Consider the following 14249-nt stretch of genomic DNA (forward strand, 5'->3'; position numbering starts at 1 on the left):
GTGATATAAGAGCCTGGTGGTCCTCCATTACATGTCACTGCGCACACGTGTATACACTGCACATGGGTCTCACCTTGTGATATCAGAGGCTGGTGCTCCTCCATCATGGCCTCCTTGTACAGATCCTTGTGTCCTTCTATATACTCCCATTCCTCCATGGAGAAATAAACAGTGACATCCTGGCACCTTATAGGAACCTGACAACACAATGACACCGTCATCACCCAGACCCCTCCAGTACTGTTACTGAAGAATTTCCCAGCAATGTCACCTCTCTAGTCAGCAGCTCGATCATCTTGTGGGTGAGTTCTAGGATCTTCTGCTCATGTATCCGGGGGCAAGGGGGGGGCTCTGTCATGGGGTGAGGGGTCCTGCTCCGCCCTCCTGACTCCTGGAGATGGATGACGGGAGTCACACAGTCCCCAGATGTCTTCTTCACTATTGTGTACTCCTGTGGATGGAGAGAGACACTTAGGGAATAAACCTTTCAGGGGCCATGTGCTCTCCTCCGGCCCTCTCCTCCTGGTTACAACATGCCTACTTACCTTCTCATGGCTCCTACAACATGACTATTGGTCACTGTTCACATGATACATCACTTACCATATTGGTGGTTGATCTTCAGGTTCTTCATCACTTGGAAGGTCTGAAGGCCTTCTACAGGACCCTGGACTTTTCCTATCACTTCCTATGATGAATTCTCCTTCCCAATGTCTAAATTGTTACAGAATACAAAAAAAGAGGAGGGAAATCTAGAAAAGTTTACCTCTCCGCTCAGCAGGGAGATGATCTCCAAGGTGAGGTCTAATATCCTTCTGCTGATCTCCTTCCTGTCCACCCTTGGTGGCTCATTCTGGAGAAGGGTCATATTGCTGGTTTTCTTCATCCCCCTCCAAAGAAAAAAGAAAAAAAGGTTAATCAGCAAGTCCAATGTTCCCTATAATGAGGCTGAGAAAAAATACTCATCCCGCAACTCAGACCCTCATAAAGCTGAGCTGATGGGAAAAACCCCGAGCTCCTGATAGTACAGTGTGTTTAAGCTCTGTGTATATGTAAGCTCCTGGCAGCACAGTGAGCATCTAAGCTCCTGGCCGGGCAGTGTGTGGGGGCAGAAAGCTCTGTATGTATCTAAGCTCCTGGCTGCTGGACATGAAGTTGTACAAATAACACTGGTTTCTTTCGCTTGACAGTGAGTTGCTGAACTCCAACATAAGCTAGAGGTGCAAAGTCTTAGGGCTCATGCACACGACCGTATGCCCTCGAGATATATGGTCCATGAGCGGGCCATATGTCCCGAAGTGGCATACATCGTGAGACTGTGCACATCGGGCCGCCTGCGGAACTACTGTCCTGCACTCGTATGATCATATGATCAAGACAAACCACAGCTTTTTCAAACATCCCAGTTTTATTTTGAATGATTACATACTTTGCCCACAGAAATTAAATTATTTCACAAAAAAAAACACTACTACTGGAAAAGCTTTTGGTCTCACTGATGTTAAGGGCTTATGTGTGTGCCCCGTAACTTGTGGCCCACAATTCATGTATACAGTCCATATGCACGCCGTTTGCGGATGAGGACCCATTCACTTAAGGTAAATGTGTCCACGATCCGCAAGAGGCCTCAGGTCTAATCCATGCTATGAGGCCATAACCTGGATGTCCTCTCCTTACAGGTCATCTCCACTGCACTCTCCTCTCAGCTGAACACACTGGAAGCAATGGCTGAGCTTAGGCTCCTTTATCTCCATATCCATCCAGAAGCCTCACAGGAGAGGGTCAATAGAAACCAGCTCCAGCTGGATTGGAAAAAATAAATAAAAAAATTATAATTTTTTCCTGTGCTCAGGCACACATCGAAATCCCACATTAGTGCTCCACAGTGCTTCCGATCTGTGTATCTGTTTCCTCAACGCACCCCTTGAGGATTTCAGACTCATTCAAGTCAATGTCATCACACACATTGTGCCCTGCTTCACACCACAGGCACACATGTTCGTGTGCATGAGTCCTTAGCACCAGAGAGGCTAATAATTATGACCATGGTAGTTTTTGGTTTTTATGAAATAATTTCATTTCTGTGGGCACAGTAAACTGATGTTTGCGGGCTGCAGTATGGGCATTGGGGACACACGGTCATGTGCATGAGGCCTAACAATCGTCAGCCGTTTGCTGTAGTTTTCAACAAATCTCTGACACCTTTCCTAAGAAATCCTAGCCCATTCTTCTTTGGCAAATCTCTCAAACTCCTCCAGATTTGATGGCTTTCTGGCATGAACCTTATTATTCAGTTCACTCCACAGATTTTCAATAGCATTCAAGTCAGGGCTTGGTGCTGGCCAGTCAACAACGTTCACGTTGGTCTTCTGGAGGAAGTTCTTCACTGGGAACGATGTATGTTTTGGGTCATTGTCATATTGGAATAGAAAGCGAGGACCCAGACCAAGTTTTTCTGCTGACTGCTTAAGGTTTTCTTTCCAAATCTTCACAAATCCTTCTTTCTTTACAATATCTTCCACCTTGACGAAATTCCCCTGTCCAGACGCACTACGCCCACCACCAAGCTTCACTGTGGAGATGGTGTTCTTTGAGTTATAAGCCTCTCCCTTTTTCCTTCAAACATAAGCAATGTTTTTTTCTGGCCAAAGAGCTGCAGTTGTTTATCATCTGACTAAAGGACATGCTTCCAGTACGCATGATTTTTCTCCAGGTTGTCCTCAACATACTGGAGTCTGGCTTATAGGTGTTGTGATGATGGTGGTGTATTAATATAGTCAACAATAGCACAGCACCATGATGTTTCGCACACACACACAGCCATCTAAATTCAGCTGCATTTCAGCGACCGGGATGTACACTTGTCCCTTGGGAGTTTTAATCTGCTTCTAATCTTCAAATTTTCTGTTAGAAATAACTGAAATGGCACCAGACTGGCAGCCATTTCAGTAAGAGTTTGGTTACCTAGGCAACCTGTCAGAGTCTGTGTGAGCTGGATGCAGGAAGCCATTTTGGTGTTCAGTTGAGAGCAGCAGCAGAGGAGAGAGCTGTGTGGTAACCGCTCTGACAGGACACCAAATGTGTGCAGGACTCTAGACATAACCCAAGAGCCAAGATAATACTCATTTATGAAAGGTATTTTTTCAATGTTAAACCCCTTTTGTTTACATTTCATGCCATATGTTTTGTCTACCATTTTTTCTGTAAATCTTTGAAAACGCATCTTGTTATGATCGACTTTGTTCCATTAAAAAGAACTATTACTTTTTAATTGTTTGTTTCCTTTCGCTCTGAAATATTAACAGCTTGAGAATCCAACTTCCTTCAGGAGAGAATTGGTTTATTCCAGTGTTATGGTGAAGATTTAATTGTATGCCGATTGTAAATGTATGGGGACTGTCCAATCAGATGTGGGTCATCTGAGAGAAGATTATTGTGCCAAGGAAAGTGACACATAGGCCTTCTGATATAGCACCCAAGTGTTACAGTGCAATAGGTCATAGGTGATCGACAGGGAGCAAGTTGATGCTTAATTAACGGTAGATTGGCAATTGCAGTATCAAAATCCCTGATCCTCAGGTTTAGTGTGGGTCTCTTTACAAACCTGGTGGCAGCAAATATAGGGTGTGGGGAGTTAATGCTTTGATTGATTCTCGGCACCCATATAATGTCACGGCCATGTTACATGGTCAGGCTCTTTCCGGCAGGCGCCTGTGTTACCAGTAGTAACTGGAGGTGGTTGCGCCAGGCTTAGCTTGGCTGTGGGCACGGTCTGCACCCACACAATTCATTCCTGTGCAGGGCTCTAGTGATTGTCTTTTTTGAGACAATTTCTGACTTGGCCAAGTCCTTCACAAATGTCCTGGTAGTTGTTATGGGTTCTTTATGTGTTGTGCTGCCTGGTTTTAATATTCGTTACAGGGTCTCAAAAGTGCAGCACAAGGCTTCAATTTTGTCCCCGTTCATTGTCAATAAGGACAAAATGGAACAAAACAGAATGGAGTTCACCAGAATGCATTCCATTCAGGTTAGTTGCGTTCCCAAGGCAGACACAAAATTGCTGCAAGTAGCATTTTTGTGTCTGGCATGGAAAACTGAACATGATGGAACTGGCACCAAAAACCATGGAAGTCAATGGTACCGAATCAGTTTTATTTTTTTCAGTTTTCAGGTTTTTTTTTTGGACACGGCGCCCATTGACTTACAATGGTTTTAGTGCTGGATCCGGTTTCTTCATTTTTGATAGACTACAACCGGATCTGTTCTGAACGAATGCAGCCGGTTATATTATTCAAACTGAAGCGTTTTGCTGTGGTTTTGAAATTCCCTGTCAGATCTCAAAACCGTACAGCAACAACGCTTATGTGAAAACAGCCTAATGTAGCATTAGTAGATTTTCTATAGCCAGTATGGCACTATTATATTTACTTTGTTATTTGTGGTGCATTGTGATTGTTTTTGTGCTTTCAGCCATGGCTACGTGCACCTGCGGACTGGAATGTGCTGTTTTGTTTAATAAGTCGATTTTACATGATTTATATAATTTTATATTATCTTATGATCCACTTTGAAGTGGTATGAAGTGGGATCTCGCCCATGCAGGATATACAGGAAGTCCTGCAGACTTCGCAACTTATGTTTTTTGGGTCTCTTGAATACAAATGAAGCAGTGTGTAGACCAGGGCTGAGGAGTTAGAGTCAATTTTGAGTACCTGGAGTCGGAGTCGGCAAAAAATTAACCGACTCCGACTCCTACTATATTTAAATTGGAATAAAAAAATAAAAAAAAGCAAGTTTAAATGTCCCAATTCAGAAAAAGTTATAATTAATTACAGTATTTTTTTTGGGAGGAGGAAAGGAAGGTTTTTGAGGAGGAAAATAAGAAAAAAAAAATTTTGAACCAAAAGATGTGCTTTTGGTGGGTTTTGAACTAATGGTAGTCTGTGGGTGGCACTGTTATGGGGGCATCTGTGGGTGGCACTGTTATGAGGGATCATTGTGGGGGCATCTGTGGATGACACATATATAGCATCTTATCTTATGTGTCATCCACAGATCCCCCCCATAACAGTGTCCCTGTGTAGTGAATGGGGGCCGGCATCTGTTTCTGTAATGGCAGCGGGGCCCGGTGCCTGCTTCATTCATAAAGTGGGCGGAGCAGGCGTGTGACGTAGTGAGCTACGCTACGAGCGCCCACCCGGCCTCCTGACTGCCAAGAAGTTAGTAGTAAGTAGTACAGCGCTAGATTTAAGATGATTGGAATACTTTAACAATACCCACAAGTTAGATATGATTACCGTATACTACAGTGAGTAGGGCCCGGTGTAGTAGAATTCAGTGACTGCAGCGGGCCCCGCTGCAATTACAGAAACAGATGCCGGCCCCCAGCCCCTCCTCCCTCTCGGCCTATTCACCGGAAGGTCGCAGCATTCGCCCCATAAGACGCACTGCTATTTTTCCCCCACTTTTGCGGAAAAATACGGTACTTCTCTACTGTAAGAATAAAGGCCAATGCATGCAGTGAGTCACGTTACCGCAAAATGAACACGTTAAGTGACCATGAAGAAGCATGCTTTTCATATGCTTCAAACTATATAGCACGCAACGCACTAGCTAAAACCCCCTTAATGACCAGGCCACTTTTTACAATTCTGCACTACACTATTTTTACAGTTTATTGCTCGGTCATACAACTTACCACCCAAATGAATTTTACCTCCTTTTCTTTCTCACTAATAGAGCTTTCATTTGGTGGTATTTCATTGCTGCTGACATTTTTACTTTTTTTGTTATTAATCGAAATGTAACGATTTTTTTTTTTAAGTTGTAAAATTTAGCAAAAAAAAAAATACATCCATATATACATTTTTCGCTAAATTTATTGTTCTACATGTCTTTGATAAAAAAAAAATGTTTGGGTAAAAAAAAAAAAAATGGTTTGGGTAAAAGTTATAGCGTTTACACACTATGGTACAAAAATGTCAATTTCCGCTTTTTGAAACAGCTCTGACTTTCTGAGCACCTGTCATGTTTCCTGAGGTTCTACAATGCCCAGACAGTAGAAAAACCTCACAAAATGACCCCATTTCGGAAAGTAGACACCCTAAGGTATTCACTGATGGGCATAGTGAGTTCATAGAACTTTTTATTTTTTGTCACAAGTTAGCGGAAAATGATGATTTATTTTTTATTTTATTTTTTTCTTACAAAGTCTCATATTCCACTAACTTGTGACAAAAAATAAAAAATTCTAGGAACTCGCCATGCCTCTCACGGAATACCCTGAGGTGTCTTCTTTCCGGTGAAATCCGAAAGGTGCCCTTTGGAATGTGTGCCCCTTTGCCCACCTAGGCTGCAAAAAAGTGTCACACATCTGGTATCGCCGTACTCAGGAGAAGTTGGGGAATGTGTTTTGGGGTGTCATTTTACATATGCCCATGCTGGGTGAGAGAAATATCTTGGTCAAATGCCAACTTTGTATAAAAAAAATGGGAAATGTTGTCTTTTGCCAAGATATTTCTCTCACCCAGCATGGGTATATGTAAAATGACACCCCAAAACACATTCCCCACCTTCTCCTGAGTACAGCGATACCAGATGTGTGACACTTTTTTGCAGCCTAGGTGGGCAAAGGGGCAGACATTCCAAAGAGCACCTTTAGGATTTCACAGGTCATTTTTTACAGATTTTGATTTCAAACTACTTCTCACGCATATGGGCCCCTAAATTGCCAGGGCAGTATAACTACCCCACAAGTGACCCCGTTTTGGGGTGTCATTTTACATATACCCATGCTGGGTGAGAGAAATATCCCATTTTTTTATACAAAGTTGGCATTTGACCAAGATATTTATCTCACCCAGCATGGGTATATGTAAAATGACACCCCAAAACACATTCCCCAACTTCTCCTGAGTACGGCGATACCAGATGTGTGACACTTTTTTGCAGCCTAGATGCGCAAAGCAGCCCAAATACCTTTTAGGAGGGCATTTTTAGACATTTGGATCCCAGACTTCTTCTCACGCTTTCAGGCCCCTAAAATGCCAGGGCAGTATAAATACCGCACATGTGACCCCATTTTGGAAAGAAGACACCCCAAGGTATTCAATGAGGGGCATGGCGAGTTCATAGAATTTTTTTTTTGGGCACAAGTTAGCGGAAATCTTTTTTTTTTTTTTTTTTTTCTCACAAAGTCTCCCTTTCCGCTAACTTGGGACAAAAATTTCAATCTTTCATGGACTCAATATGCCCCTCACGGAATACCTTGGGGTGTCTTCTTTCCGAAATGGGGTCACATGTGGGGTATTTATACTGCCCTGGCATTTTAGGGGCCCGAAAGTGTGAGAAGAAGTCTGGAATATAAATGTCTAAAAAATGTTATGCATTTGGATTCCGTGAGGGGTATGGCGAGTTCATGTGAGATTTTATTTTTTGACACAAGTTAGTGGAATATGAGACTTTGTAAGAAAAACAAAATAAAAATAAAATATCTATTTCCGCTAACTTGTGCCCAAAAAAATGTCTAAATGGAGCCTTACAGGGGGTGATCAATGACAGGGGGGTGATCAGGGAGTCTGTATGGGGTGATCACCCCCTGTCATTGATCACCCCCCTGTAAGGCTCCATTCAGACGTCCGTATGTGTTTTGCGGATCCGATCCATGTATCCGTGGATCCGTAAAAATCATACGGACGTCTGAACGGAGCCTGACAGGGGGGTGATCAATGACAGGGGGGTGATCAATGACAGGGGGTGATCAGGGAGTGTATATGAGGTGATCACCCCCCTGTCATTGATCACCCTCCTGTAAGGCTCCATTCAGACGTCCGTATGTGTTTTGCGGATCCGATCCATGTATCCGTGGATCCGTAGAAATCATACGGATGTCTGAATGGAGCCTTACAGGGGGGTGATCAATGACAGGGTGTGATCAGGGAGTGTATATGAGGTGATCACCCCCCTGTAAGGCTCCATTCAGACGTCCGTATGTGTTTTGCGGATCCAATCCATGTATCCGTGGATCCGTAAAAATCATACGGACGTCTGAACGGAGCCTGACAGGGGGGTGATCAATGACAGGGGGTGATCAGGGAGTCTATATGGGGTGATCAGGGGTTCATAAGGGGTTAATAAGTGACAGGGGGGTGTAGTGTAGTGGTGTTTTGTGGTACTTTACACAGCTACCTGTGTCCTCTGGTGGTCGATCCAAACAAAAAGGGACCACCAGAGGACCAGGTAGCAGGTATATTAGACGCTGTTATCAAAACAGCGTCTAATATACCTGTTAGGGGTTAAAAAAAAAAAAAAAAAATCGCATCTCCAGCCTGCCAGCGAACAATGGCCGCTGGCAGGCTGGAGATCCTGTCTCTTACCTTCCGTTCCTGTGTGCGCGCGTACACAGGAAGTCACGGCTCTCGCGAGGTGACGCGTATATGAGTCTAATATAATTAGCCTCTCATTGATAACTGATTAAGTAAATATGTTTTTTTGCAGGACTAGGCACTTGTAAAAGTGAAGGGAATGGATAGTCAATAGTTCAAGACTGAGGCTGTAAACCATTTGAAAAACTGTTGTCATTCAGCTAAGGCTATGAAAACTTGTAAACTCCGATTGTTAGCTTAAACTTTAAACATGACTATGGGATTCTACTAGGGAAATTATGTTTTAAAATAAATGCCCCTTCCTGGATCCTCCCACTTCCGTTTCTTCAGCAGAAGATCAGCACACAAAGGAGAAGGCAGCAGCTTCCTAGCCAGTAGTTCTGTGGTAATGACATGTATGTTGCTTTTCTTTCCTTTAAGGAATGTATAAAATACATTTGCATATTAAATACAGAGGAGTCGGAGTCGGGGAGTCGGAAGTACCAAAAACTGAGGAGTCGGACCATTTATCTACCGACTCCACAGCCCTGGTGTAGACACCAACTGTCTCATTAACCAGTTGGAGTTTTGCCTTTTATATACTTCAGACGAGAGTATGCTTTGAATCCATCTTGGGACAAACGATCTGGCTTGCAATGAGGTTTCAAAGGTGAAAGAAGCTTTTCACACACTTGCAAATGATATACGGGAGGTTGCATCAACTGTTTCATTCTCTGCGGTTTTGCCTGTGCATAACCTTCAGCATGACAGGAAGATGCGCATTAAGGAATTCAATGTATGGCTTGGTGAATGGTGTCTGAACCAAGGGTTTGGCTTTGTGTCTCATGTTAGCTCTTGTTGGAATGGAAAAGAACTGTACAAGAAAGATGGTTTGAATCTTTCTCTCAAGGGAACGAATGTCCTCGGTGAACAGTTCCAAGTATTTGCTAAGAAGCATTTAAACTAGGAAAGGGGGGCAAAAGAGTGATAATCCAGCAGTCCAACTGCCCCCCGGAACAATGCCAGAAGAGGCCAGTAGCACAAAGGTTAAGAAATGACAAGCTCAGAGTCTTGTCTACAAATGCTCGCAGTCTAGGGAATAAGATCAATGAACTTGAGGCTATAATGGCATCTGAGAATATAGATGTAGTGGCTGTTACTGAGACATGACTGGGATATATCAATACCAGGGTTCTCTATATACAGGAAAGACAGAGAAGGCAAGAAGGGGGGAGGGGTGGCCCTGTATGTGAAAGATAGCATAAAATCTAATTTGATACAAGTTAGCGAGAACAATTTAGAGAGTCAGTTTGGGTTACCTTGCAGCTTGATAATCATAAGGTAACTCGTGTAGGTGTGATATATAGACCACCTAGCCAAGTCATAGAATTAGATGATCTACTAGTTGAGGAAATAGCTAAAATGACATTGACAGGGGAAGTTATAATTATGGGAGACTTCAATCTTCCAGATGTAAATTGTAAAACCAAAATAGCTAGTTCTGCCAGGAGTACAGATATTCTAAATTCCCTACTGGGATCATCTCTACAGCAAGTAGTGGAGGAGCCAACCCGGAAGGAGGCCATTTTTAGATTTAGTATTCACAAATGGGAATTTGGTATCTGATATTACTGTAGGGGAAAGCTTGGGATCTAGTGATCACCAGTCAGTGTGGGTTACTATAAGTACAGTGACTGAGTCACACCACACAAAAACAAAAGTTTTAGATTTTAGAAAAACTGACTTTTCTAAAATTAGATTAGTGGTATACGAGTCCCTATCAGACTGGAACAGTTTCATTGGAGTCCAGGAGAAATAGGACTACTTAAAAGTGGCACTATTGAAGGCAACAGAAAATTGCATTAGGCTTGTCAGTAAAAGCAAAAAAAGGACCACTGTGGTACTCAGCAGAAGTGGACAAAATCATTAAAAACAAAAAGATAGCATTTAGGAATTATAAAAAAAAAAAACAAAAAAAAAAAAAACGAGGATGACAGACAAATTTATAAGATTAGGCAGAGAGAGGCCAAACAAGTTATACGAGCTTCTAAAGCACAGGCAGAAGAGAAATTAGCTCAGTCAGGGAAAAAAGGCGATAAGGCATTCTTCAGATACATAAATGAAAAAGGGAAACTAAATCAAGGAATTACCAAATTAAAAACAAAAGAAGGAAGGTATATGGAAGATAAAGAACTAGCTGACTGCCTCAATGAATACTTCTGTTCAGTTTTTACAAAAGGAAAATGAAGGAGAAGGACCTCAGTTAGGAAAGAAGACTAATGAATCTTTTGATGCATGTGTCTTTACAGAGGAAGAGGTTCTAAGTCAGCTGTCTCAAATTAATACAAATAAGTCACAGGGGCCTGATGGGATACACCCAAAGCTAGCAAAACCATTAACAGATTTATTTAACCAATCACTGGCAACAGGAGTCGTCCCAGAAGATTGGAAATTAGCAAATGTTGTGCCCAGTCACAAAAAAGGTAGTAGGGAGGAATCGGCAACTATAGGCCAGTAAGCCTGACATCAATAGTGGGGAAATTAATGGAAACCATACTAAGGCTGTATTCACACGTCCGCAATGTGTTTTGCGGATACACGGAGACACGGATCCGCAAAACACGGAAAGCGGCAATGTGCTTTCCGCATTTTGCGGACCGCACATTGCCGACATAATAGAATATGCCTGTTCTTGTCCGCAATTGCGGACAAGAATAGGACATGTTCTATTTTTTTGCGGAAACGGAAGCACGGAGGCGGAAGTGCGGATCCGCAAATGTGGATGCGGACAGCACATTCCACCCCCATAGAGAATGAATGGGTCCGCACCCTTTCCGCAAAATTGCGGAAAGGATGCGGACCCATTTTGCGGACGTGTGAATGGAGCCTTAAGGAGAGGATTGTGGAACATCTAAAATCCCATGGATTGAAAGATGAAAAACAGCATGGGTTTACTTCAGGGAGATCATGTCAAACTAATCTTATTGGTTTTTTTTAATTGGGTGACTAAAATAATAGATGGAGGAGGTGCAGGAGACATAACTTATCTAGACTTTAGTAAGGCTTTTGATACTGTCCCACATAGAAGGCTTATCAATAAAGTGCAGTCTTTGGGCTTGGACTCCCATATTGTTGAATGGATTAGGCAGTGGCTGAGGGACAGGCAACAGAGGGTTGTAGTCAATGGAGTATATTCAGACCAAGGTCTTGTTACCAGTGGGGTACCTCAGGGATCTGTTCTGGGACCCATATTGTTTAATATCTTTATCAGCGAAATTGCAGAAGGCCTTAATGGTAAGGTGTGTCTTTTTGCTAATGACACAAAGATTTGTAACAGGGTTTATGTTCCTGGAGGGATACACCAAATGGAAAAGGACTTCGGAAAACTAGAGGAATGGTCAAAAATATGGCAACTAAAATTTAATGTTGATAAGTGCAAGATAATGCACCTGGGACGTAAAAACCCAAGAGCAGAATATAAAATCAGTGATACAGTCCTAACCTCAGTATCTGAGGAACGGGATTTAGGGATCATTATTTCAGAAGACTTAAAGGTTGGCAGACAATGTCATAGAGCAGCAGGAAACACTAGACACGGAGGGAGTCAGGGTCACCTGGGATCCAGCAAACATAAAATCACAAATGAATGTACAACACTTATCTTGTAGAAGACTGGGAAATAGGATCAGCATGCACACACACTCCAGGAAGTTGTATAAACCGCACACTAATGCATTATGGGGAGGAATTTAAAGGGATGCAATCAGTCCAACTACATGACAGCTGAGAGAGGCTAACGAGATGAGGAACTGAAAACCAAAACAAAGAAAGCTCAAGGAGGAGGTTCTGAAAGGCATCTGTCAGAGCTTCTCAGCTGTCTGGTTGTGACAGTTCAAGAAACCATTTTTCCAGTCTTAAACAGTCCAATTTTGGTGAGCTCGTGCAAATTGTAGCCTCTTTTTTCTATTTGCAGTGAAGATGAGTGGTACCCGGTGGGGTCTTCTGCTGTTGTAGCCCATCCGCCTCAAGGTTGTGCGTGTTGTGGCTTCACAAATGCTTTGCTGCATACCTCAGTTGTAACGAGTGGTTATTTCAGTCAACGTTGCTCTTCTATCAGCTTGAATCGGTCGGCCCATTCTCCTCTGACCTCTAGCATCAACAAGGCATTTTCGCCCACAGGACTGCCGCATACTGGATGTTTTTCCCTTTTCACACCATTCTTTGTAAACCCTAGAAATGGTTGTGCGTGAAAATCCCAGTAACTGAGCAGATTGTGAAATACTCAGACCGGCCCATCTGGCACCAACAACCATGCCAAGCTCAAAATGGCTTAAATCACCTTTCTTTCCCATTCTGACATTCAGTTTGGAGTTCAGGAGATTGTCTTGACCAGGACCACAACCCTACATGCATTGAAGCAACTGCCATGTGATTGGTTGACTAGATAATTGCATTAATGAGAAATAGAACAGGTGTTCCTAATAATTCTTTAGGCGAGTATATAAGTGCCAACAATTGAAGGCGAAGTCCGCAGAAGAAAAGAAAAAATTTGTGCTGGATAACCAACTATGTTTCGGATGCCTAAGAAAAGGCCATGTTACTAAGGAGTGTAAGAAAAAGGCCACATGCAGCGTTTGCAAAGGACACTATCCTACACCATTACATGAAGAACGTCCAAAGAAAGATAATTCCTCAATACCTAAAGATACTGAGGAAGGAAAGAAAGGATCGGTATTCTCTTGCAGAGTGAAGGAAGGAGAAAGCAATGGCACATTAATGGTTGTACCAGTGTGCATAATAAATCCTAAAAGGAGGAACAAGAAGGTATATGCCTATGCGCTACTGGATGCCCAGAGTGATGTCACCTTCATTGATCAAGAAATCTGCAAGAAATTAAAAGTGGCTACAGAACCAGTGATGCTCAAACTCACTACAATGACGGGGAAAGACACATTAGTGAACAGTCAAAGGGTCAAAGGACTGAGAGTTAGAGGACTTCATTCAAACTGCACATTAGATCTACCTCCAGCTTATACAAAAGACAATATACCTCTAGATCGAGATCGCATACCTACCTGTGAAACAGCCAATGAATGGGAGCACCTCACTGTCATATCTCATGAAATGTCCCGTTGAAGGAGTTTGGTAGTAGACTGTTGATAGGTTACGATTGTCCCAAAGCCTTGTTACCACGAAAGGTAATCCCAGGAGGAAAAGGGTGAACCCTATGCTGTTCAAACTGGTCTATAATGGGGTGTTGGATGAAAACAGCAGATCGCAAACTCAAGACAGGTGACAGGATTGTGTCATCGAATATCTGTCCAAGAGTTACCAACTGTAAGTCCAGCAAAAGTAATCAAGATCCTTGAATCCGACTTTGCAGACATAAGTTCTAAAGAAAAGAGTGTATCTCAAGAAGACAAAGTTCGTACACACTCTAGAAGAATTCAGCAGAATCAACAAGGTCATCTTGAAATGCCCTTATCTTTTAGAGAACGACCTCGTCTGCCAAATAACAGAAATCTTGCCCTAGCAAGATTGAAATGTTTGAAAAAAAAGATGGGAAGAGATACCAAATTCAAGCAGGATTATTAGAAATTTATGGAAGGCATCCTCGAAGAAGGACATGCAGAGAAAGTTAATAACTAACCTAAAGAAGGAGAAGTGTGGTACATCCCACATCAAGGTGTTTACCACTCAAAGAAACCAGATAAGATTAGAGTAGTATTTGATTGCTCAGCAAAGTACAATGGTGTTGCATTGAATGATCATCTACTAAAAGGACCAGATCTTACAAACACTATGCCTAGAGTACTCTGTAGATTCAGAAAGTATCCCCTAGCGGTCATGTGTGATGTTGAAAAGATGTTCCACCAGTTTCATGTG

At 42.6% G+C, this 14249-nt stretch overlaps 1 long non-coding RNA gene across 2 annotated transcripts in view; it reads right to left on the bottom strand.

Annotated features, from left to right (window-relative positions):
• Window positions 1–392: 392 nt before the first annotated feature.
• LOC122924943 overlaps window positions 393–14249 on the bottom strand; it is a 32452-nt gene continuing 18595 nt past the window's right edge. For both annotated transcript variants that reach the window (XR_006387463.1, XR_006387462.1), the window contains exons 2-3: window positions 767–890; window positions 393–451 (exon numbers count right to left, since the gene is read on the bottom strand). This is a non-coding gene — a long non-coding RNA (uncharacterized LOC122924943). The remainder of the gene's footprint in view (window positions 452–766; window positions 891–14249) is intronic.

The sequence above is a fragment of the Bufo gargarizans genome, chromosome 1 (assembly GCF_014858855.1).
Source record: "Bufo gargarizans isolate SCDJY-AF-19 chromosome 1, ASM1485885v1, whole genome shotgun sequence".
Classification (NCBI taxonomy): domain Eukaryota; kingdom Metazoa; phylum Chordata; class Amphibia; order Anura; family Bufonidae; genus Bufo; species Bufo gargarizans.